Genomic DNA, 22,769 nt, shown 5'->3' with positions numbered 1-22,769 from the left:
TAAAGAATTTCTTGCACACTTTAAAGACTGTTTTGCAGAAGATCTACCACTTGGTTTACCTCCTTCACATCCAGAAGACCATAAAATAGATTTGATTCCTGGTACACAACCACCTTGTAAAGCACCGTATAGGCATAACCAAATAGAGCAAAAAGAAATTCAAAATCAAGTTGAGGAATTACTAAATAGAGGATTGATTAGATCTAGTAGTTCTCCATTTGGTGCACCTGTTTTGTTAGTAAAGAAGAAAAATAATACTTATTGTATGTGCATTGATTATCGTGCTTTAAATAAGATCACAGTAAAGAATAGATATCCAATTCCTAGAGTCGATGACCTTATGGATAAACTGTAAGGTTCTGCCATATTTAGTAAAATAGACCTTAAATCTGGTTATCATTAGGTGAGATTAGATAAGTCTGACATATTCAAGACTGCATTTAGAACACAATTTGGTCATTATGAATTTTTAGTGATGCCTTTCGGATTGACGAATGCACCTGCTACATTTAGTAGAATGATGAACCGTATATTTTTGAAATATCAGCATTGTGTTATTAACTTCTTTGATGATATTTTGGTGTTTAGTCAAAATGAGAAAGAACATTATGAACATTTGTCATTGGTTTTCAAGTTATTGAAAGATAATCAACTGTATGCCAATCCAGAAAAGAGTGAGTTCTTTAAAACAAAAATTGAATATTTAGGTCATATCGTATCATCTGATGGTATTAAGATTGACTCTAAGAAAATAGAAGCAATATTGAATTGGCCTATACCTAAAAATGTGCATGAGTTACGATCTTTTCTAAGTCTTGCTAGTTTCTACAGAAAATTTGTACGTAATTTTTCATTACTTGCTTTGCCTTTGACTAAACTTTTGAAGAAAGGTATTGTTTATCATTGGTCCGATAATCAACAGAAATCCTTTGACTTATTGAAGCATGCATTAACTCATGCTCCTGTATTACAACTGCATGTTAATAGACCATTCTTTTTAGTAGTGACTGATGCTAGCGGATCTGGAATAGGAGCCGTACTTATGCAAGACAATCATCCTATAGCCTATTCTAGTTGTAAACTGAAACCCTCCGAACTTAAATATTCCACATATGATAAAGAATTATTAGCTGTAGTACAAGCTTTAAGACAATGGAAACACTGCTTAATGGATTCTGAATTTTGATTAAGACTGATCAACAAAGTATTAGACATTTACTTAGCCAATCCCAATATCTGACCGACATATCAAATGGGCAGCCTTTATTAAGAGTTTTCATCCTATCATTCAATATCAACCCGGTAAAGAAAATGTAGTGGCCGATGCATTAAGTAGAAGACCTGCCATTCATAATATTTCTGTTATATCATTTGATTCTTTAACTCCTATGAAAGATACTTATCATCAGGACATTACTTTTCATGCTGATTGGAATAAATTAGTTGAAAATAGCTGGATTCCTATTGATTCAGTGTCTTATAACGATGGATTCATGTTTTATGAAAAGAGATTATGTGTTACAGTTTCATTTAGATCTTTTGTTTTGAATGAGATTCATTGTCCTCCATATCAAGGTCATAGAGGTATCATATCTACTTTACGTACATTAACTGAAGATTTTTATTGGCCACATATGGACACTGATGTATCTTTGTTTCTGAATGTTTGATTTGTCAAAGAGTTAAGAGACATCACGATAAACAGTATGGATTACTTATGCCTTTATCTATTCCATCCAGACCATGGGAACAAATTTCTATGGATTTTATTACTAGTTTACCTAATACTAAAGCTAACCATGATATGATTTGGACTGTAGTAGACAGGTTTAGTAAACAAGCATATTTCATTCCACGTAAGAAAACTTTAACAGCATCATAGGCAGCACAATTGTTTTTGAAAACTGTTTTTACTAACCATGGATTATCAAAAGTTATTATTTTTAATCGTGATTCTAGATTTTGTAACAACTTTTGGATTACTTTGTTTGCTAACCTAGGCACAAAAATCGATTTCTCATTTGCATTTCATCCTGAAACTAATGGACAAACAGAAGCCACTAATAGTACTATTCTAGATCTTTTACGTACTTATACTACTTCTAAACCACAGACATGGGATACACATTTGCATTTATTACAGTTTGCACATAACAATACACCACACACATCTACAAAGAAAGCACCGTTTGAAGTGATTTATGGTTATAGATTGTCTACACCTGTTGCATCTTTATCAAATAGAATTCAGAGTGCTGATGATATTGCTAGTATGCACCCTACTATTTTTGATGAGGTTAAAGACATGATTGCCAAAGCCCAGCAATCATATACCAAGCAAGCCAATAAGAAAAGACAAGCAATGAATTTCAAAGTTGATGACTATGTTTGGTTGAGAATAGAAAAACGTAGATTACAAAGTGTAGATAGACACCCAGTTGTCAAATTAGCCCCTAGATTCTATGGACCATTTAATATCATTCACAAAATTAATGACAATGCATTCAAGTTAGAATTACCACCTCATTGGAAAATTCACAACACATTTTACATTAGTTTATTACGACCCTTTAGAGGCCAATTACCTGTACACCCTCTTTATGAAAACCCACCTTTGTTAGAGGAAGAGACTGAAATACTTGAACTTGAAGCTATCATAGATACTGACTTTACGACTACTAGAACTGGCCGAAGATATTCTAGATATCTAGTCAAATTTAAGAACCATCCTGTAGAGGAAGCCCAATGGATGCACGTTAGAGACTTAAATGCTTTCCCCACTCTGCTAGCTCCACATCGAGCTAATAGCAATTGAGGTTAATTGCTATCCCACCCCGGGGGTATGATGCCAGGAGGCATATTTCACGGTGGATTCCATGAGGTTTTACGGTGGATTCCGTAAACTTTGATGACCGGGGCTCATACACAAAGTGGATTCTTTGTGTGAGAAGTTGATGGGGACGCCTATCTTTTTCGGGCGTTTCATTAATTTAGTGTGTACATGGGTGATTCCATAGCGGGTGATTCCGTAAAATGCATATTAAATTAATAAACGTTTATGAGTTTAGAGTGCGCACTCGTAATAAATTAAGGTTAGAATTGATTTCTAACCAGTTAATTTATTTATGTAGCTGAAGACTGCTAGGTATTCACTTTTGTTAGTTTAATTGTATTATTTTACTAACGATTATGAATGCTTCAGTTGATATGTAGAGATAGCAGCAGTGGCGGAGGAAAGCATTGGAGGATAGCGGGTATTCGATTTATCATTTATATTTTGATGGGCGCATACCTTAGGCATGGCACCTATATTTTGTCACGCCTATTTATTGAGGCGTTGGATATTTATTTATTATTTTGTATACGCATGGGCGCACGATTATGTTATTTGTACTTGGACATTGTATTGGGTATGCCTAACTCTTTGGGCACCGCCCATTAGCTTTATTTCTATTTTGTGCTAAAGCAAACTCAAAAGCTAAAAGCTTGTTATTTTGTAATTTGGGCTATTATTTGAGCTTGAAGATGATTAATACATAAAATACATGCTTTGTGGAGCTCTCACACAAGGCATGGGGGGTGATTGCACCCAATTAGTCTCTTGTTCATATCGTGCATGCTTTTTACCTTGAGTTTTGTGCAAAAAGTAGAGTTCTTTTCTTCTTGGGGACCTTCCGGCATTCAGTACGCGAGCGTACAACATCCAATCTGTGCGCCAGTTACAAATTTTATGATCCTTCTACTCAAAAGGTTATTATTAGTCGTGATGCTATATTTGATGAGAAGATTATGGGTGGCACATGGTCGTCAGATGTTTCAAATGATACACAGTCTTTGCTTAGTGCATTTCCTTACTTGCTTTGTGAGTCTACTAATTCTGATGATCATAAACCTCCTTCACCTCCAAAGAAGATTGATGAAAATTTGGAGATATATGTTGATCTTCCTATTGAGATAGAGCATGGATTCTATTCTATTGAATATGATGTCTGTCCAAGAGGATCCAATATCGTATATGGAAGCTATCAATTCGTCTCAAAGGGATCAATGGCAAGAAGCTATGCAAGCTGAGTACGATTCTTTAATCTCCAAAGGTACATGGATTCTTACTGAACTCCCCCCAAATCATGTTCCTATCAAATGTAAATGGGTTTATAAAACCAAGACCAAAGCTCATGACATGTTGCAAAAGGTTACTCGCAGATTGCAAGAGTAGATTATCAAGAAACATTTTCTCCATTTGTGCGCTCCACAACTCTTCATATACTTTTGGCTTTTGCAACACTATTTGATCTAAAAATTCACCAAATGGATGTTAAAATGGCTTTTCTCAATGGATATCTTGAAGAAGAAATCTATATGGAGCAACCTGAAGTTTTTATGATTGCAGGAAAGGAGCATCTTGTATGCTAGCTTCATCATGCATTATATGGATTGAAGCTAGCCTCTCGTGCTTAGTATATTAAGATTGATCAGTTCCTCACATCTAAAGGTTTTGTTACATGTTTTGCTGACCCAAATCTTTACATCAAAAGGGAGGACAAATGTAGTATTATTCTTGCTCTATATGTTGATGATACTATTTTTGTGTCAAATAATATTACACTCTACCAACACTCCCATTCTTTCGAGCTCTACCAAGGGTACATCTGCAACAAGCAATGAAGAATCAGCCATTCATCAACCGTTTGTAAATCTTATTGGTTGTCTTCAATTTATTGGTTTAAACATAAGACCAGATATTTTATTTGCAGCTAACTTTTTGGGACAGTATCTTTCTTCCCCTTCCACTATTCATTGGAGTGCTGCAAAACATATTCTTAAGTACCTCAAGGGTACTAAGGAGTTTGGTCTTATTTATCATCGTCGAGAGGATTCTTCTTTATCTTCTTTAACTTCTCTTGACCTTATTGGATATAGAGATGCTGATTGGGCAAGTTCACATTTATCCATGTGATCTACAAGTGGGAATTGTTTCTTTGTAAATGGATATTTGGTTTCTTGGTCCAGCAAGAACAACGATGTGTTGCGGTTTCAATAATTGAGGCCGAATATGTTGCTGCATCATTAGCAACTCGCGAGCTAGTTTGGCTTTGACAACTACTTGCAGATTTGGGACATCCTTCATCATCTAGTACACCTCTTCGATGCGACAAACAAAGTGCTATTAGTCTTACCAAAGACTATATACAACATAGTAAATCAAAGCATATTGCTATTCATTATCATTATGTTTGACATGAAGTCAAGAAAGGTTCCATTATGGTGGAGCATTGTCCCAGTGATCAAATGGTTGCAGACATCTTCACAAAAGCTCTTAGTGAAGCTCGCTTTAGTTCATTAAGACATGCACTTGGTATTGCTCCAAGTTCTTGTCTCATACTTGTTGTCAACTTCAGAATAGGAGAAATGAGACAAGAAGGAAAAGCTCTTTTGTTTTCGTCCAAGAAGGGTGAATGATACTTGAACTAAACTCTAGAGTTTGGAAGTGCTCTTTAGCACATCTAAGCATGGGTTGTTATGACTAGCTAGTGAAACAGGCACTTTATTCGTTTTGGATATTAGTATTAGTACTACATTTGCTGGTATTATCCATCCTCTATTTACACCATGATCATAATACAACATAAGAAAAGTCTCAAGTAGCTTGGATTATGCCTCAGGAGGTGGAGTAATAGCTAAAACATTTTTGCCATAATATGCTCAGCTTGATGGGGTGAAGCCTCCTATTGTGTAAAATAATATCTATATAATTTTCTAGTTGGAAATTTTATGCATAATTTCCTTCTTAGAAATTGACATAAGTAGGAATGTACAAACTAAGAAAAATGAAAGATTTTCTAGTTAGAGAAAAATTAGAATCACATAGGAACATTCCTTTATAGGAAAATTATCATATATAGGGAAATTTCCATATGTAAGGAAACATAGGAAAATTTCGCTATCTCCCCACATAGGAAATTTTTCTTACATAGGAAGGAAAGAAAAGGGAATTCCCTCTCAATTCCCTAGTTAAAAATACATGTAAGTAGGGAAAGTAAATAATAGGGAAACTAGATATGTGATTCCCTCTTTGAAAGGGAATTCCCTCTTTCTTCCTATGTAGGAAATGATTAAAAGTTCCTTTTGTGCACGTGTTTTTCTTCCAAGCATCCTTCTTGTGGTCTAAAGAGCAAGGTAGCCTTGTAATTGCTCTGATTTTACTCTAGAACACAATATTAGTGAGTTTGGAAATCTCCCAATTCCCATTTTATGAATACTAAAAAGATGGCACCCGAATAACATGCCCATAAGTTTCTCAAAACTATATGATGTGACCTATCATTGGAAAGCGCTTGAAAAATGGAATCTATTGAGCTATAGAGTGCTTGATTTGGAGTTGTAGTGTTCAAGTTATGACAAATCCAAAGATTTGACCATGTGTCCCAAACTTATGGGAAATTCCCATTTTCCCCAATATGGTATTCTAGGGACTTAGCTATACTTATATGAGCTCATCCCTAATGAATTACTCTCTAGAACATCGGCTTTGCAAGAACAAGCTCATGATCGCCTTTAGGATGCATGTTGAGGGGAGGGCCTTTGTAAAACCAGGAGATAAGAATGGTAAACAAGCATGAAATGGCTAGTAAGATTGCTACATGGCAAAAATTATCCTTGTTGGAAAGGAGGTTATTATGGGCAAATGCAAGGGATTAAAAGCATATTGATTTTTTCACCCATGGGTGATTCTTGATCATGGAAGGAGAAAAATAAGTGAGGAAAAGCCTTTGGGGACATTGCCATGCACAAGGCATGTGGAGGAGGGGATGTCAAGAAGGGAAGAGGATCATAGTTGTGGGTCGCAATATTATCTTACCATTGGTGACATCAACATGATCATCATCTTCAAGAATGGTCTCCTTTTGCCTGACTTCATATTGCTAGTACATCCTCAATGAGATGCTTAACAAGATGGCACTCCTAAGTGATTGGAATATACTTGCCATGATCCTTAATAGCTGAGAAGAAAGCCACTACTAGTATAGGCTTGTAGCAATCAACATTTGGTTAGAAGAATTGCATCATGATATTTTTGCCACAAAGGTTCTCGTGACACTATGAACTAGAAATATGAACATTTGCAGTAATTTCCCAGCTTAAACATCATTATGGAGAGCATGTAAAGCTTTGGACAACCATGATAAGATTTGAACCTTAACACAATCAACCTCTTCATAAAATCAAAGGGAGTGTGAAGGCCTAGAAGTCAAAGAAGAAATCATGGAGGCTACTAAGAACAACACATCTCTTTCATGATGTGCAATCCCAATTGACATGGTCCTATTAGTTCATCCAAGTAGTTGAAAATTGTTACAAGAGCATGATGCCATACTAAATTTATTTTTCTCATCTCTGCTATCAAAGCAGCAATCATCATCCATAACCCTTGAAACTAGAGAAAAAGGATGAGGACATGCAACATGAATTATCTTAGGTGATATTATATAACCTACTTAATCTCCACACCTACATTTCAAGCTCTTCAAGTTTCTTTTCAAATTATCCTTTTTCTTAGGACTCCACTTCTCTAATTAAAGAACTACATTAAGAGCCTTATCAATTTCATGTTGAGATCCTTATACATTGTCAATTCAAGGATCTTCTAATCAAGAATTTAATAAGCCACTGAAACCCCTTGAGTTCTCACCTCTTATGCATCTATCTCTTGTGAACCACATTCAAAGGAGTTGTGTATTAGGTTTTATCTTGAGCTCTATGCTGTAAAAACTAGGGGTTACACTCGATGGTCTTGCATTGTTAGATTCTTTGCTAGCTAAGTTGAGGTGTATTTGACTCGAGTCATAGTCTCCTTGAGGGCTAATTGTCGGGAGAGAAATCAAGTTAATAGTTAATCTCCTAGACTATTTTATATGAGTTTTTGCTACTCATTAAATAGGATCTGATAGGGCATATACTCTAGAGTTTCATAGCTTCTTTCTTGGGTTTTTTAAGTACATACAAATATTTTAAAGGAAAGTTACCTACTTACTAGCTCTTGCCTTGTAAATGATGTTTATACTAATACTATTGATGCTTTAAGGTGCCATGCAGAGGATGCCTTGGAAGAGCTTGAAGAGGATGAGATGAACATTGCATATGCAAACTTCATGAGTGCTTATGAGGAAGCCTTTGAGACTCATGTATTACTTGATGTAGTGAATCAACTGGATATTGAAAAATTGATGCATGCACATGATGCACAGGACGTGCTTGTAGTCTATGAAAATGTTCAAAAGTCAGAGGATATACATATATAGGATGATGGACGTGATGCTATATAAGTTTAGAATGTGTCATCTCCTTTGATAGATGGAAATATGATTTCTTCATATGCCATGACAAGCAATCTAGAGGTGTGAGAGGCTATGGACATGTGTGATATCTTTTTGAAACTTGGACAAACAAACACCATTCAATGATTTCTTGTTTTGTGTTTTTGTATTTTATTGAAGCAATTGCCTAGAAATGGAGCTTTTCTAGGTGATGGTTACTTTGATTGGGAAGATAAATTGAACTTAATATTGTGTGTGTGTGTGTGTGTGTGTGTGTGTCTCTCTCTCTCTCTCTCTCTCTCTCTCTCTCTCTCTCTCTCTCTCAGTAGTGCTCTAACACTAAATGTGAGGCAATACACATCAAAACATCAAGTGCATTAGCAAGGCAATAGGTATGAATGTCATGTACTATTGTTTGTTTCCAAGGGTGTCACAAATCCTTTAATTTCTAATAAGAAGTTTGGCCTATTAAAAAAAGTAGGGAGAATTCCTAACTTTTTGATTGACATGATTTGTAGAAAATGAGCAACGCACAAATTATTTTATTACATGCTATTCATGTGATTCTCTTGTTAGTATGTCTTAAACAAATTTTTAATGTCTGCACCTTGTTTACCATTATTGAGACCATTAAATATTATTGTGATTAAGTTATTGGGATGATTAAATATTATCATGGTTGTTGAATGTGGAAAGCACTTATGTGATTTTATATTGCCCCTTAATAAAAAAAATTATTTGTGTACCATTGTATTGATAGCTTTTATTTGAAAACATAAACTATCAAAGTGTAAGAAACTAAGCGGTTTGAGCTTTCTCTTCATGGTAGTATTGTTTGCTCAGCTCTTTGAGATCACTTTGATTAGATTTTAGTTAATTGTTTGTGACATAGTGATAATAATAGTTAGTGATTCGTACTACCCTTGCATGAGAACATGACACAAATTAACTAATGAGAAACGCTCTCTTAATATTGGTCACATTAAAATGCAATATTAAATGGGTATGAAATAAACAATACTTGAGATAAAAAATACGCATTTGCAAGCAACAAAAATTAAGCTCCTCCAAACACACTGTCAAAGATTTTCAAAAAACAAAAGGCGATGCTATTGCGCACCCTTGTTGATAAGCCGTTATTGCATGAAGAAAAAGTGCTGCGAGACCCTTGCTAAGTTCTAACTCTGAGCTTCAATCAGCGCCACGCGAATGTTTTTCAAACCGGGCTATTCAATAGAACAGAAATGAACGTTAGGGTTGCCCGCCAAGAGGACTAATAATAACGAGGTGCTTTACGCTGATTTAGAATCAGCGGGAGCTGGCGCAGGACGGAGACGTTGCTTTTTGTACGACAGAAAATGGAAAAGCAAAAGAGTTCCCTCTCTCTCATTCATTCATTACGTTACAAGACGCCGCATGTCGTATGCAGCGTCAATTTAAGTTGGGTCGACGCTCAGGATTCTGCACGCAGCTATATTGCCCACTGCTACTGCTGATGCGCGCACTAGTACAGACTATTGACTTGTCTCCTGCTGCAACACTAGCAGGAGCTGCTGGCTCTCCTTCCAATATTTGTGTGCTAGTATCCCCTCCACCGGCCATAATATAATACATCTCATCAGCCCCGATCATTAACCGTGCTAGCTTCTGAATCAGCTAATTACTGGCGGTTGTACCACAAAATAAGGAAAGTTGATCGGGTACATGTTGCTCATATAGCTACCAAGAGGAGTACTATAGTGGCCGCTCTGCTAGCGCAATTCTCGATTAGGATGAAGATGAAGGTGATGCTGATGGCGGCTACGTTGCTAGCATTGAATGATGCCCATAACATTATTAATGTCCGAGCGCAAACAATGACGGGCTCGCCGTCGGCTTATCTGGATCCTCAGAACGGAGCGCGGGCTGCGCTGGGGCTGAGTCCGCTGACATGGGACGCCAAGCTGGCCAGCTAAGCCTACAACTACGCGATGCAGGTGCAGTGCCAGATGGTGCACTCGGGCGGGCCTTACGGCGAGAACCTATTCTGGGGCGGTGCTGGCGGGAACTGGACGCCGGGGGACGCCGTGAGCATGTGGCTGGCGGAGCAGCCTCACTACCACTACGATAGCAACACTTGCGACGGCGGCTCCATGTGCGGCCACTACACCCAGATCGTGTGGCGCACCACGACATCTGTGGGTTGCGCCTCCTACACCTGCCCCGCCAGCGGCGACACCCTTGCCGTCTGCGAGTACTACCCCCCGGGCAACGTGATCGGCGAGCACCCCTACTAACTAGCTAGTTTCTAGAAGTAGGTCCGCCTGATTAAAGTCTTAATTACAAGCATGCAGAGCAGCGACTACCAGAAGTTCTTTAATTTTATTTCCACTGCGATAACTAACTATTTGCCTGGTTCACTGATCCTACTGTGTATGGCCTCATCAGCGGCTAATATCGACATAATTCATTCGCCTTGGGGTCCTTTTTATATTAATTTTGTTCGAGAGTCTCTCTGGATTCCCTGCGCTCTCCCTACCTCCTCTTTTGGTTGCGGTCATCGATCTTGGCCGTTCTGCCAATCCGATTATCATCTCAGTCGATTGAAGTGGCGCACAACATGCTCATAAATCCCCACCCATGGCTTTTATATGTCCTCATAGCTTACGTGTTTTGGTGTGCACGCACGCATGTGCTTGTGTTCTCGCAGGTCTGCCAGGTTCATCTTTGAGGAGGGCCACGCGCGGACGTGCCCTCCAAATTCTGTGAGTCGAACAACGCACACCGCCAATACTCCAACTGATGACTTTTGACGTCAATCCTTGCAGCCAACGGATAGATGTTTGCCGGCTACCCCGCTCATCACGTAGTAGCTAGTCGGTAGTAGTACTTCTTTCATCGACTCATCGACAAGTTCGTCCAAAGTAAGCATAGACTCAGGTTTTATCGTTCAAAATACGCCCGGCAAAGGACTGGCTGTCAAAAATTGTCAAAATAGCACATAGGCTATACGTATTCATGCTTATCGCGTACAATCCTTTTCTGGAGAATTGGGATGCACCACAATATGGACTCCACATCCTTTGATTGAGTAAGATTATGTGACCATTTACTTTATCAAGGAACATGATCACTATCTATATTACATAACAATTTGGATTATCAAGGTTCTAAGTTTTAAATGAATTATCATCTAGCATTCTTTCCACCTAACATTGCATTCTTTCCACATATTTGTTGACTCCTAGTATGGTTATCACTCTTGCAAGAAGGTTGCAAGTCTCCTTGTAGGCTATTACTACGAAACTAAGCATAACCCTTGGCAGCTAGTCTTTTGTTGTGCTTCATTATTGAATGGTGCTAATTATGATTTATTATACACCTATTTTAGCTCAAAATGTGGTCCCTTTCTCTACTATACCACATGATTAACCCTAAGTAATATGAGGCAATGCATTTTTTATGGCCCTAGGAAGGAAATACCCTTTAGAAGGACTACAATGCAAAGCAAGATGCTCGTTGAAGGGATTGTAATCATCTCCATACTAATGAAACATTGTATGCCAAAGCCTACATGTGATGTAGCTATCATTAATTGAATGAAAACATGCACTTTTCAAATGGAATACTTATTGGCCCTACTTGGATATTCGGTCGCCATAAGTGAAAATGCACATTACTAAAAACTCACTAATAATGCAAAATAATATCTAGATTAAAAATAATTACATCTCATTGAAATAAGAATGAAAGGCTCTGCAAATGGATTACGAGCTAGGTTCATCATATGAAATTTATAGCTACGAGGATTTTAGTACAATTTCCCTCCAATTTTCCTAACTAATTTCATATCTCTGTGCATGAAGGTCATAGATTTTGCATGTATCACCCATAGGTGTGCATCCTCAAACAACCTTAGTCAATAAGCCTCTACTACCTCTTGCAGGGTCTTTAATGCTACACCTTATATACCTTGTCATCTTCATAGCTCCATAAATTTTTATTTACAATTTTGGAAAATAATGCTTTGTGTATTAGAAGGTTTTGGCTCTTTTGAAATATCTTTATCTCTCTAAGCACCTTTAGGTTGTAACTCGTCCTTCTTCTCCTCAATTTCCTTCGCACTTGTGCTATATCGGAGGTCTTGTTTGGCATCCTTGGGGATGTTGTAGCCTTGGTGTAGCTTGTAGGGCTACTTATTTTTCTAAGGGGTTTATGGATATGGTGTGGCCAGTCAAATGGGTTTGGACAGAAGAGTGGGGGCTTCACCCCTAAGGATTCTTGTCATAACATCTTTTCTGCGACCATGGTGCTAACGCTGATCTCCTTCCTCCTGATCTTTGTGTGTCTTCTCACTCATGAGATGCTCTTCTTGATCTCATTACTGCTCATCTTCATGCTTCTCATCTTCTTCTTCCTAATCTCTATGCTTCTCATCTCCATTCTCATTGGATGTCTTGTATGCTTCAACCTCAACAAAGGTGTCATCATCCTCCTAATTCTTGAGCACATTCCTCATTGTACTTCTTGAGCATGGTCCTCCTTGTGATTGATATATAAGTGACTTGGCCAAGAGGTTGAGGATGGGCCCTCGTGGCATAAGACGTTTGGAAGTTCTCATTTGTGCCATGGTGGGTGCTTTTGGCTTTTCCCTAGATTGAATGGTGTCGCATAGTTTACTTTTTATGAGCCATTCCTATGGAGAAAGGAAGTTCACATGTCTACATGTCAAAAAGAGTGAAGTATAAGAATGAACTTCATACTTTCTATTTCAAGGGGAAGTTCATAGAGAGGGGGTTTACGCATCAGGAGGGAGGGGGAGTGGGAGTGGGGGCGGTAATACATGGGTTTAGGGACAAGCCATGGTAATACATGGGTTTAGGTAACACACTAGGGGAGAGGGAAGGGGGCTTAGGTAATACATAGGTAATCACCACTACAAGATATAGACCTTATAGCGACGTTTAAAGCGACGAAAATACAAACAACAAAATTTGCCCCCGTCGTCGCAAAAAGCGTCGTTATTGACGACGCCATGGAATCGTCGCTATTTGCGTCGCTATATGCGTCGCTATATGCGTCGCATTTGCGACGTATATAGCGACGCAAATAGCGACGCATATAGCGACGGTTACAGAGAATTTGCGACGCTGATAGCGACGACAATAGCGACGCCTGCAGTAAATTTGCGACGCAAATAGCAACAGTAACAGAGGAAAAAAAAATTTTGTGGCAAGCTGCCCTGCCACATATAGCACTGTGTGATGTATGAGAGCCATACAAAATAGTTTCTGCACTGCTGTATACAAAGCGTTTGCAAACAAAAAGAATCTATACTGAAATCATAAAACTGATAGATGAAATAAATACATGATATCGCATAAAATGCGATTGGTACAATCATAAAACAATATCACTAATACATAGAAAATGTCTACATAGATCGGGCGACTAAAAACTAAAGGTATGTGTACATAGATCGGGCGACTAAAAACTAAAGGTATGTGAGCGCTAAGGATCCGAGGGCGAGCTACAAATCGTCGTCCCCCGAAAGCTCGTCCCTCTGCAAAGGAGCATCAAACGGATTCTGCAGAAAAAGAAACAACATATCAATCCACTATACAATAATGCATTCAAATATCTCATGGTAACTACAGACATGAAAGATGAGAGACTTACTGGGCCGCCGCGTCTGTACAATCGGTCGATCAATGATCTGAGACCGTGCCTCTCTGCATATTGAGTCTCAAGGCCTTGCGGATCACGATTTGTAATGGAGTGCTGCAAAGAAAACAAAATGCTAACTGTTAGAAATATGATTGTCAGTACAAATAATATCTCAAAAAAACAAATAAGCAAAACAAAAGAGAAACTTACAAAGTCCTCCAAATATGTCCTGTGGCCGCCACTCCCAAGATGATGTACCGATCCGGCCTCGATTGGTGCCCTCGCCGCCTCCCGCTGCTGACTCCAACGTCCTGGCGAATTTGTAGCCTCCTCCCTCAGTCGGCGCCAGTCCTCTGCATCTAACCACTCGGGCTTTGGAGCCCCACTCTTGATTGCCTTGCGTGCGTCGGATCGTCTATGTGACATGTATGCACGCATGCAATCCATCATCCAGCCCGTAGAGAATCTATCCAGTGCGGCTGGCACCGGGAACTCCTCATGCAAGGATGCTACTATGTACTCCTTGCTCCCCTCCGGTATGTTCCTCCAATGATCCAGGACGTTGTGCCGAAAAACTTGTTGGCACAACTTCCTCATGCGAGCTATCACCCTCCTCCCCTCATCATTCATGATGATAGCTCCTGACCTGCCATCCACTAGGTATCCATAATCCCTAGGAGTGTGCCTCGTATGGGCCCTCTCCCATCTCCGTCCACGCTCCTGGGCATATCCAGGAGACCCCTGAACATCCGGTGTACCGACGGGGGTACCCTCTCCCAGAGTGCCACTGAAAGGGGTGCCACCAGAGGGGGTGCCACCAAAAGGAGTGCCACCAGAGGGGGTGCCACCAAAAGGAGTGCCACCAAAAGGCGTGACATTTGCCGACGGCTGCGCAAAAGCCGGAGTAACTGGAGTGGACGTCCCCACAGGTGTGACAAATCCTGGAGGTGACCGAGCTCTAGCTGAACGACGAGACGGAGACACCGCGTCCGTGTCTCCACAGCAGCACCCCCCTGATCCTCCTGCAGTCGCAGTCCCTCCCTCTGGCCCAAGTCGCGAGCGTCGAGATCGTCTGCTCGAAGTTGAAGCATCTGATCGCACTGAAGCTGATCTAGCAGAGCGCCCTGACGAAGAACGAGACAGCTCCTGATCTGCTATCTCTCTGAATCTCGCGAGCTGATCTGGAGACATACGTGCCATCATCTCCTGAAACTCCTCATCGCTCATCCCTCGACTCATCCTGAAAATAAAGATACCTGCAGAGATAAAAAATAATGTTAGAATAATCAATTGAAACTATACAAAGCGCATTAATATAAATCATTTTTGAAAAATCCATCTTAAAATGCATATCTTATCTACCTTTATGGAAGATTTAAACAACGAATTGAGTAATACAATTCTCCAAGAATGAAGTATTCTATGGTCCCATGTTAATCTCCTGACATAACTCTGCATACACTAGAAGGTCGATAGACATGTCACCACAAAAGAACGAGTCTGCCTCGTTCTCAAAAAATTCTACGACTTCTGTATTTCCATCATTGTTAGCCGATGCGGGCTCCAAGCTTGCGGTGGCCTCCACCCCTTGTAATTTTGATCCCTCTATTTGCATATATTCTTCATCTATGCTTGGAACATCGCTTTGATCGTATACTCTCGCACCTCTAGGAGTTGAAGGTATAACATACCACCATCGAGGTTGTCGGGGATTTGGATAGAAGATTACTTGTTCACAAACACTTACAAACCGTCTTCAAACCATTGTGACATAAAGCATGTCGTATTACAATTAGCAAGCAAATGACTAGAAGATTACCTGTTCACAATGTGCCGGCAACACAAAGGTGTCGCGCAAATCCATCCATTTTTTTTCGGAATCTATTTCGAGAAATCCAGATGGACCTCGTCGAACCGTTGCGCCAGCTCCTCCAAGTACGAGTTTGAACCACTGCACATCGAATATTATCATGGAGAAGCTACGGTAATCCACCGTAATAATACTTTGCAAATTCCCAAAATACTCCATCTCATCCACAACCGTGTTCGGATCCGTTGCTTGTCGCCGGCTCTCTTGCTCAAACCTTGCCATGACACCACAGTCCATTGTGGAGCGCATTTTGTCAATACGCTCCACCCGAAAATGCCGTCCGCGCGACCACGCTGCACTATATATTTTGTACTGCACATTGAAACACTCAAATTAGATGTAGCAAATAAATTCAGATACGACACATTCTAAACCCCTCATTACCTTTGGACTACATCTCCTCGAGAACTCCCACTCCTCCATTGAGACCTCTGCCCCTTCGCTGGATGCTGCGATCAAGGCTCCATGCAACCATCGTGTTGACATAAACCGCGGCATCTCCTCCATGCCTTCGGGATATCGAATCGGTCGGTGACGCGTACTGCGTCGGAATTCAGCTCGCGCTTCCTCTCGATCTTGCCTTGCAATCTGGTACTTGGCGAGCCACGTCTCCATGGAGGCATGGTGCAACATACAAAAGCGATTCACTTTCTCTTCCATTGAGGCATCCATTCTTTTTTCTACCCCATTTCCAACCACCACATCTCCAGTCAGCCTGTTATCGTCCTTGAGCGTCCATAGCATTTCATTGTCTGGTTCCACCGTTGGTAGCCATTGTGAGATATGCACTAATGCCTCTGACACCAACCAACCCTCCGCCATGCTACCTTCCGGACGAGCTCGTTGTCGCACAAAGCCTTTCAGGGTTTTCATGAAGCGCTCCAGGAAGAACATCCATCGCGTATGGACAGGTCCGGCAATCTCCACTTCGTCCACAAGATGCACAAGAAGGTGAACTTGTATCGTGAGCATGCTAGTGGGCAGGTATTTCTCAAAGAGACAGACCGTCTCAACTGCTCCCCGCCTTGCGGATTCAATAGAGGACGTCTTAATCTCTTTCTGTGAGATCCATTGCACCAAAGTCGACAGCTTGTAAATGGCCCCGCGAATTTCTGGAGTTAGGCATCCCGCGATCGCGATCGGTAGGACAAACTGCCACAAATGAGAAAGCATTAAGAATAATGGTCACTTTTCAAATTTCAAAATGTCCACACTAATTAAAATCCATTCTGTTCACAAACCTGACATATCTTATGCCAATCATGGGATTTTAGCCCAGACATTTGGTCATCTTTAGAAAATGCGGACCTGAGAGAACGCATCATACCCGTCGGAGTGCGGATAGACTTGATTACTTGCTTCACAATGCGCTCTTCTTTGGTAGACAAAACCCAGGGAGCGCGAGGAAGCTGCACTCCCCCTTCAGCACTCGACTGCGGCCAAAGCGCCTCCATCTTACCTACCTCCTTTAAATCCATTCGTGACCCTATAGTGTCTCTCTTTCCTGTGATGTGGTCCCATAGCAAGCTGCCCACATTTTTGAAAATATGCATGGGATCCAACAAGTGGTTGACCTGTAAGTGGGTCCAATATGGCAACTCGTAGAAAACTGAGAACCGTCGCATTCCATTTGGATGTGATTCCGGGTTTACCATTTTTAGCTCGTACCAGCTTGCAGCGTTCATACGTGCTGGAGGTCGTCCAAGAAAACCTTCCCTGAGTTCATGATCCTCCGGCAAGAAAGTGGCGTGTCCTTGATATATCATCTTCTTCATGGTTCGTGACCTTCGAGAGTCTAACTGTGGCCCACACAATGGACATGCATGATAACCTGAGGTAACGAGACCTGCAAGGCGATCCACGACCTAGTGAATACTTGATTGAATGAAATAAAATATAGATATTACCGGCGTGAACAAAGGTCTGCTCACCTGAGCACTCTCCCAATCCCGGAAAGTCATGCATCGTCCACATGAGAATGGCTCGAATGTTGGCTGACCGCCGACCATCGCGCCTGCTCATATCTTGCACCGTGACCCCCTCCTCCCACAAAATCTTAAGCTCATCGACTAATGGACGAAGATACACGTCCATATTTTTTACTTTGTAGCGGCCCGGGACGAGCAAGCTAAGGATGAGATGTCCTTTCTTCGTAGAAAGCCATGGAGGAATGTTGTAGTTGACAAGCACTATAGGCCACACACTGTAAGAAGTCGAGCGCAGACCGAATGGGTTCACACCATCCATGGCGAGACCGAGCCGAAGATTCCTTGGCTCTCGCGCAAAGCCTGGGAAGGTAAAGTCAATGTGGCTCCATGCGCGCGAATCTGCTGATATTCGTTGCACTCCATCCGTAGACCTATTCTGCACATGCCATGTTGTCAAGCTTGCCATGGCAGACGTGCGAAACATGTGGTTTATGCGGGGGATGAGCGGAAAGTGTCTGAGGACTTTTTGAGGGATGGTCTGCCCTTGCAAGTCCTGTCGATACCTGTGAGCACCACACTTTGGACATGTCTCCATAGTCTCGTATTCATCTCGAAACAATATGCAGTCGTTGATACATGCATGGATGTTATTGTAGTCCATGCCAAGCTTCCGTAAAACATGTCGTGCATCATCACGAGACTCAGGCATGGTGTTTGCAGGTGGCAATATATGATATTTCAATAACCTGAAAACATCATAAAACACCTTGAAAAATCCATCCATATTTACAATAATACTGTTTTTAAAAAAAACAATGAAGTCTGTATGCAAGGTACCTGAATAACTCAGTCACACTCGTATCGCTCCAACCGTATTTCGCTTGCACACTTAAGAGTGCAAGCAATGTCTTCAACCGAGATACTCGGCACCCATCATATAATGGTATGGATGCTTCCTCTCTAAGCGGGTCAGATGTCTCAACATCCATGGGAATCAATGCATCGATCATTGCCTCCATCTCAGGCTCCAAGATTGTAGGCAAGTCGGGAAGGTTGTCTGTCTCCTCTGGCATTGACGATATAGATGGGCCTTGCGAGTGGTCTATTGACTCCTGCCATCCATCCATCTCACGTCCACGAACTCTTCTAATTGGCCGCAAAGGGTGCACTCCCCCTTGGGTCGAGACATCACCCCCCTGGACACAAAATTTGCCAACAAGACCCAATCTTATTGTGTATGGTTTTCAATTAGCTTGAGAGTACAATGCATGAAAAATGCTAACTTGAAAATACCGTTTGCTGAAAATCTGCAATCGCCTGATCAATAATCTCAGGTTGAAACTCGCCAAATCGTCGTACGTGTTCTATAGACAATCGGCGTTTTCGTCTAATTGCCAACTTGCATTGAGAGCAAGGACATGGGACACGCTGATTAAGATACAACTCGCGGTCTTGAACAATAGGACCTTCTTCGTTTAAACCACTTCACATCCAGTACATATATAAAGAATCGTCTGAAGTCAAGCTTCAGAATATCTTGAATCAAGCCACAATAACCTTCCATAGTACCATTGGCATCCTTGAAGTGAGTAAGGACACCACAATCTTCATCAAGTCTTCATCATCTTTCCATTGTCGTGGTTGAGAGGGGTCCACTTCAGCAAGATATTCAGAGATATAAACAAGGGATGATTGCACTAACCAACCCTCAGCCATGCTTCCCTCAGGCCGTGCTTTTTGCCTCACAAAATCTTTCAAGGTTTTCATGAAGCGCTCAAGAAAAAACATCCACCTTGCATGAACTGCCCCACAAAGTGCGATCTCATCAATCAAATGTACGAGTAAATGTAATTGAGTAGTCAAAATGGATCGAGAAAAAATTTCCTCCACCAAACAAACCACCTCAATAGATAATACTCGAGCATCTTGCAATGTGTTTGGATCAATTTCCTTCAAGCTCACGTATCTGTCAGGATGTATTTGAGAATTGTTTATTTTTGTGTAGAAATTCAAAGATATATAATGAAAAAATACAATGTATGCACACCTCACAAGCTCTCCCATCTTGTAAATGATATCACGTATATCTTTGGATACACAATGGGATATGCTAGTAGGAAGTACGAACTGAATGTAAACAATATTCATAGATCAAATGATTAGTTGAGGAAAAAGTCATCATACCCCAAAGTTTACACATAGTTACTCCACTAATTACTATATTCATGGTTAGAGATACCCTTACTTGAATCATTTTGTGCCAATCATGGGACTTCAAACCAGATAGTTGCTCCACATCTCTTTTCTTTTTCTTTATGAAGGCTCCCTTGAGACATCTCATACATCCTGTGGGTGTTCGAAAGCTACATCTTTGTTCCTTCACTATTTTTTCCTCATTCTTTGACAACATCAAAGGTGCATGGGGTAGCTCAATCTTTCCTCTAGGTCCAATCACTACAAGGGATCGGGCTCATACCCGCGCTCCTAGCCGCACAAAATGACTTGGGAAAAAAAGTGTCGGGCCCGTGTAATAGCGCGTGTATCATCGCGGCCAGAGACATGCGCGTAAAAGTGCGTGTACAGTGACAGTCAGTCGCGCGAATACACGACCCCATACAAGCGTTCTGCGCAGTTTTGCTGCAAATTTACACGCGAATCTAACAGACTATCCGCGCAAATATACGCGATTTTGACAGATGACACGCGCTTATACACGCGATTACAGAGGGAAAAAAAAATTCCAGAGAGTGCTTTTGGGTGCCTGGATGCTATTCCAGCATCCAGCCACCCAAAGGCACTCTCTGGATTTTTTTTTGGTGCATTGCACCATAAAAAAAGAGCGATTTAGATTTCAAGACACGAATCAAGACTCACTCTCTATGAATACACGATTCAATATTACTATCTAAAACTTAATACACGACTCAAGACTCACGATTCAATACATTGTCAATACATGATACATTTGTGTACAAGGGAGTCCATATGTCAAAATAGCCCATGGCTTTAATTAGGAACAAATATATACAAAGTCAAATAGGGAGCTAGGTGCAAAAAAGCCCATGGCTTCAGTTACAAAAAAATTTTGTACAACCACATCCTACAGTATTCTGAAAGCTAATCAGAGGATGATGAGGACCCTGTGCTCTCTCCATGATCAGAGGAGCTCGCATCGGTATATTCCGATGAGTGGTGCTCGCCTCCACCAGGAGCAGTGGCACGAACATCAACAGTGGCGGCTGGATCATCAGGGGCAGGAGCATCAGCAGCTTGTGCCTGTTCAAGAAATATACCGTATGTAAGTATACATATATATGCAATTAAATAAACCGAAATCATTCATTTAGAGTTTTCAAGTACCTGTCGACCGTATGGTCTCACGGCCGCGTCAAACTGCGCATCCGTAATACGTCCCTCGTTTCTGAAGATGGCCCACGTGTCACGTCTGCTATTGCGGCGAGCATACCCAGTCTCGTGGGCTGTGGGCCTCCTCCCCATAACCCGTCGCTGTAACATAATCAAGATAGTTTGTAAGATCAAAACAATCATAGAATCAATTAATTTGGCAAACAATCAAATAAAGAGGCAAGTTATTTACGAACTCTGCCTCCCACGACTCGACGCCGCCAGATCCGAAATGTGACGATCCAATGGTCTCCATCTGGATCCGTCGTGCCTCCACATGCTGCCTGCTCTTCACGCCTCCCTCTGCGCGCTTCTTTGCCTCCTTCCACTTGCGTTTGTGGGCAGTGGCAGGTTTCTCACAAGGATAGCCACCCGCAGCTACATTCACCCCATCATCGTACGCGAGTTTCTTAAGGTCAGATCTTTTATTACTTAAGATCTCCCTTATTCGCGTCCTTCCCTATACATCCGAGAATGTCGCTTGTGGGGGATTGGGGTACCGACTATGTACACTATCTAGGACCTCCCTAACTAACCGGCTATCCTGATCTCTAAATTTTACAAAACAGTTTCTATACATGTTTGAAACTACCCCCCGCATATACTCCATCACCTCTTTCCCTCTCGCATCCATGACTACCCCGCCCCTATCCGTAACATCGTAGAAAATCTCTCCCTCCACCTCTCTCGCCTCCTCCGACTCCTCACTGTCTCCTCGTACATGCCTCCCTCCATGCCCTCTCTCACCGCGTGCCCTACTACCCCCCCCACCAAAGCACCCGCCGCATCCTCCACTCCCGCTCTCCCTACTGCGGCGTCGGCTCTCATCTGTACTGCGGGAGTAGCCATGACTAGGGGTGGCTGCACGTGACTGTGTACGTGACTGTGGCTGTGAGGGAGCACGTGATGGTGGCCGTGAGCCCTCACGTGACGGTACAGAGGAGGGTGTGCGTGAGTGTGTCCGTGCAGGGGTGTGTCTCATCGGTGAGCGTGTATTCGCAGGGGTACGTCTCGCCGGACTCACAGGCGTAGACGGCAGTGGAGAGGCTTGTGTACTTGCGGGCGCGGTGTGACGTGGGAGTCTAGGAGGAGGATGGGCATACATATACTCTGTCAGCTCCACTGGATTAGGATGGCGCCCAAAATGGTTTATCATCTCCATCATCCAAGTGGCGTATGCCCACGGATCGGAGGAAGAGCCTGGATCCATGAAGAATCTGCAAAGCGTCGAAATTCCGCCTCAATGAACCAAGCAAAACATGCATATAAAAAATAAACATATCTCCTACAATATATCTCCTCAATATATCTCCTACAATATATAACCTACAACATATATCTACCATTCTAGAAAATAAACATATCTCTTACAATACCAAACATCGAATTAGTAGAAGATCATAAGCCAAAAGAAGAAGTTCATTTCGAATTAGTGACGAAATTCATGAAAAACAAAAACTCTTTCCTCTATCTTGACGGACATTGTCCATCAAGGGAGAAATGACTAAACACATACACAAGGGTTCCTTCTTCTCTCTTTCCTCTATCTTGACGGATGTCGTTTGTCAAGAAATAAATAGTTAAGCACATATACAATGTGTGTGA

General features: G+C 41.4%; 1 pseudogene; it reads left to right on the top strand.

The window, feature by feature from the left end:
* Nucleotides 1-10,285: 10,285 nt before the first annotated feature.
* On the top strand, nucleotides 10,286-10,591 carry LOC148031482 (pathogenesis-related protein 1 pseudogene; annotated as a pseudogene).
* Nucleotides 10,592-22,769: the final 12,178 nt, after the last annotated feature.

This window comes from Lygodium microphyllum, chromosome 9 (assembly GCF_053477565.2).
Source record: "Lygodium microphyllum isolate KBCC chromosome 9, Lygodium_microphyllum_v1.1.10, whole genome shotgun sequence".
Lineage (NCBI taxonomy): Eukaryota > Viridiplantae > Streptophyta > Polypodiopsida > Schizaeales > Lygodiaceae > Lygodium > Lygodium microphyllum.
The sequence above is the reverse complement of the archived record's forward strand: the minus strand, read 5'-3'. Positions and strand labels throughout refer to the sequence as shown.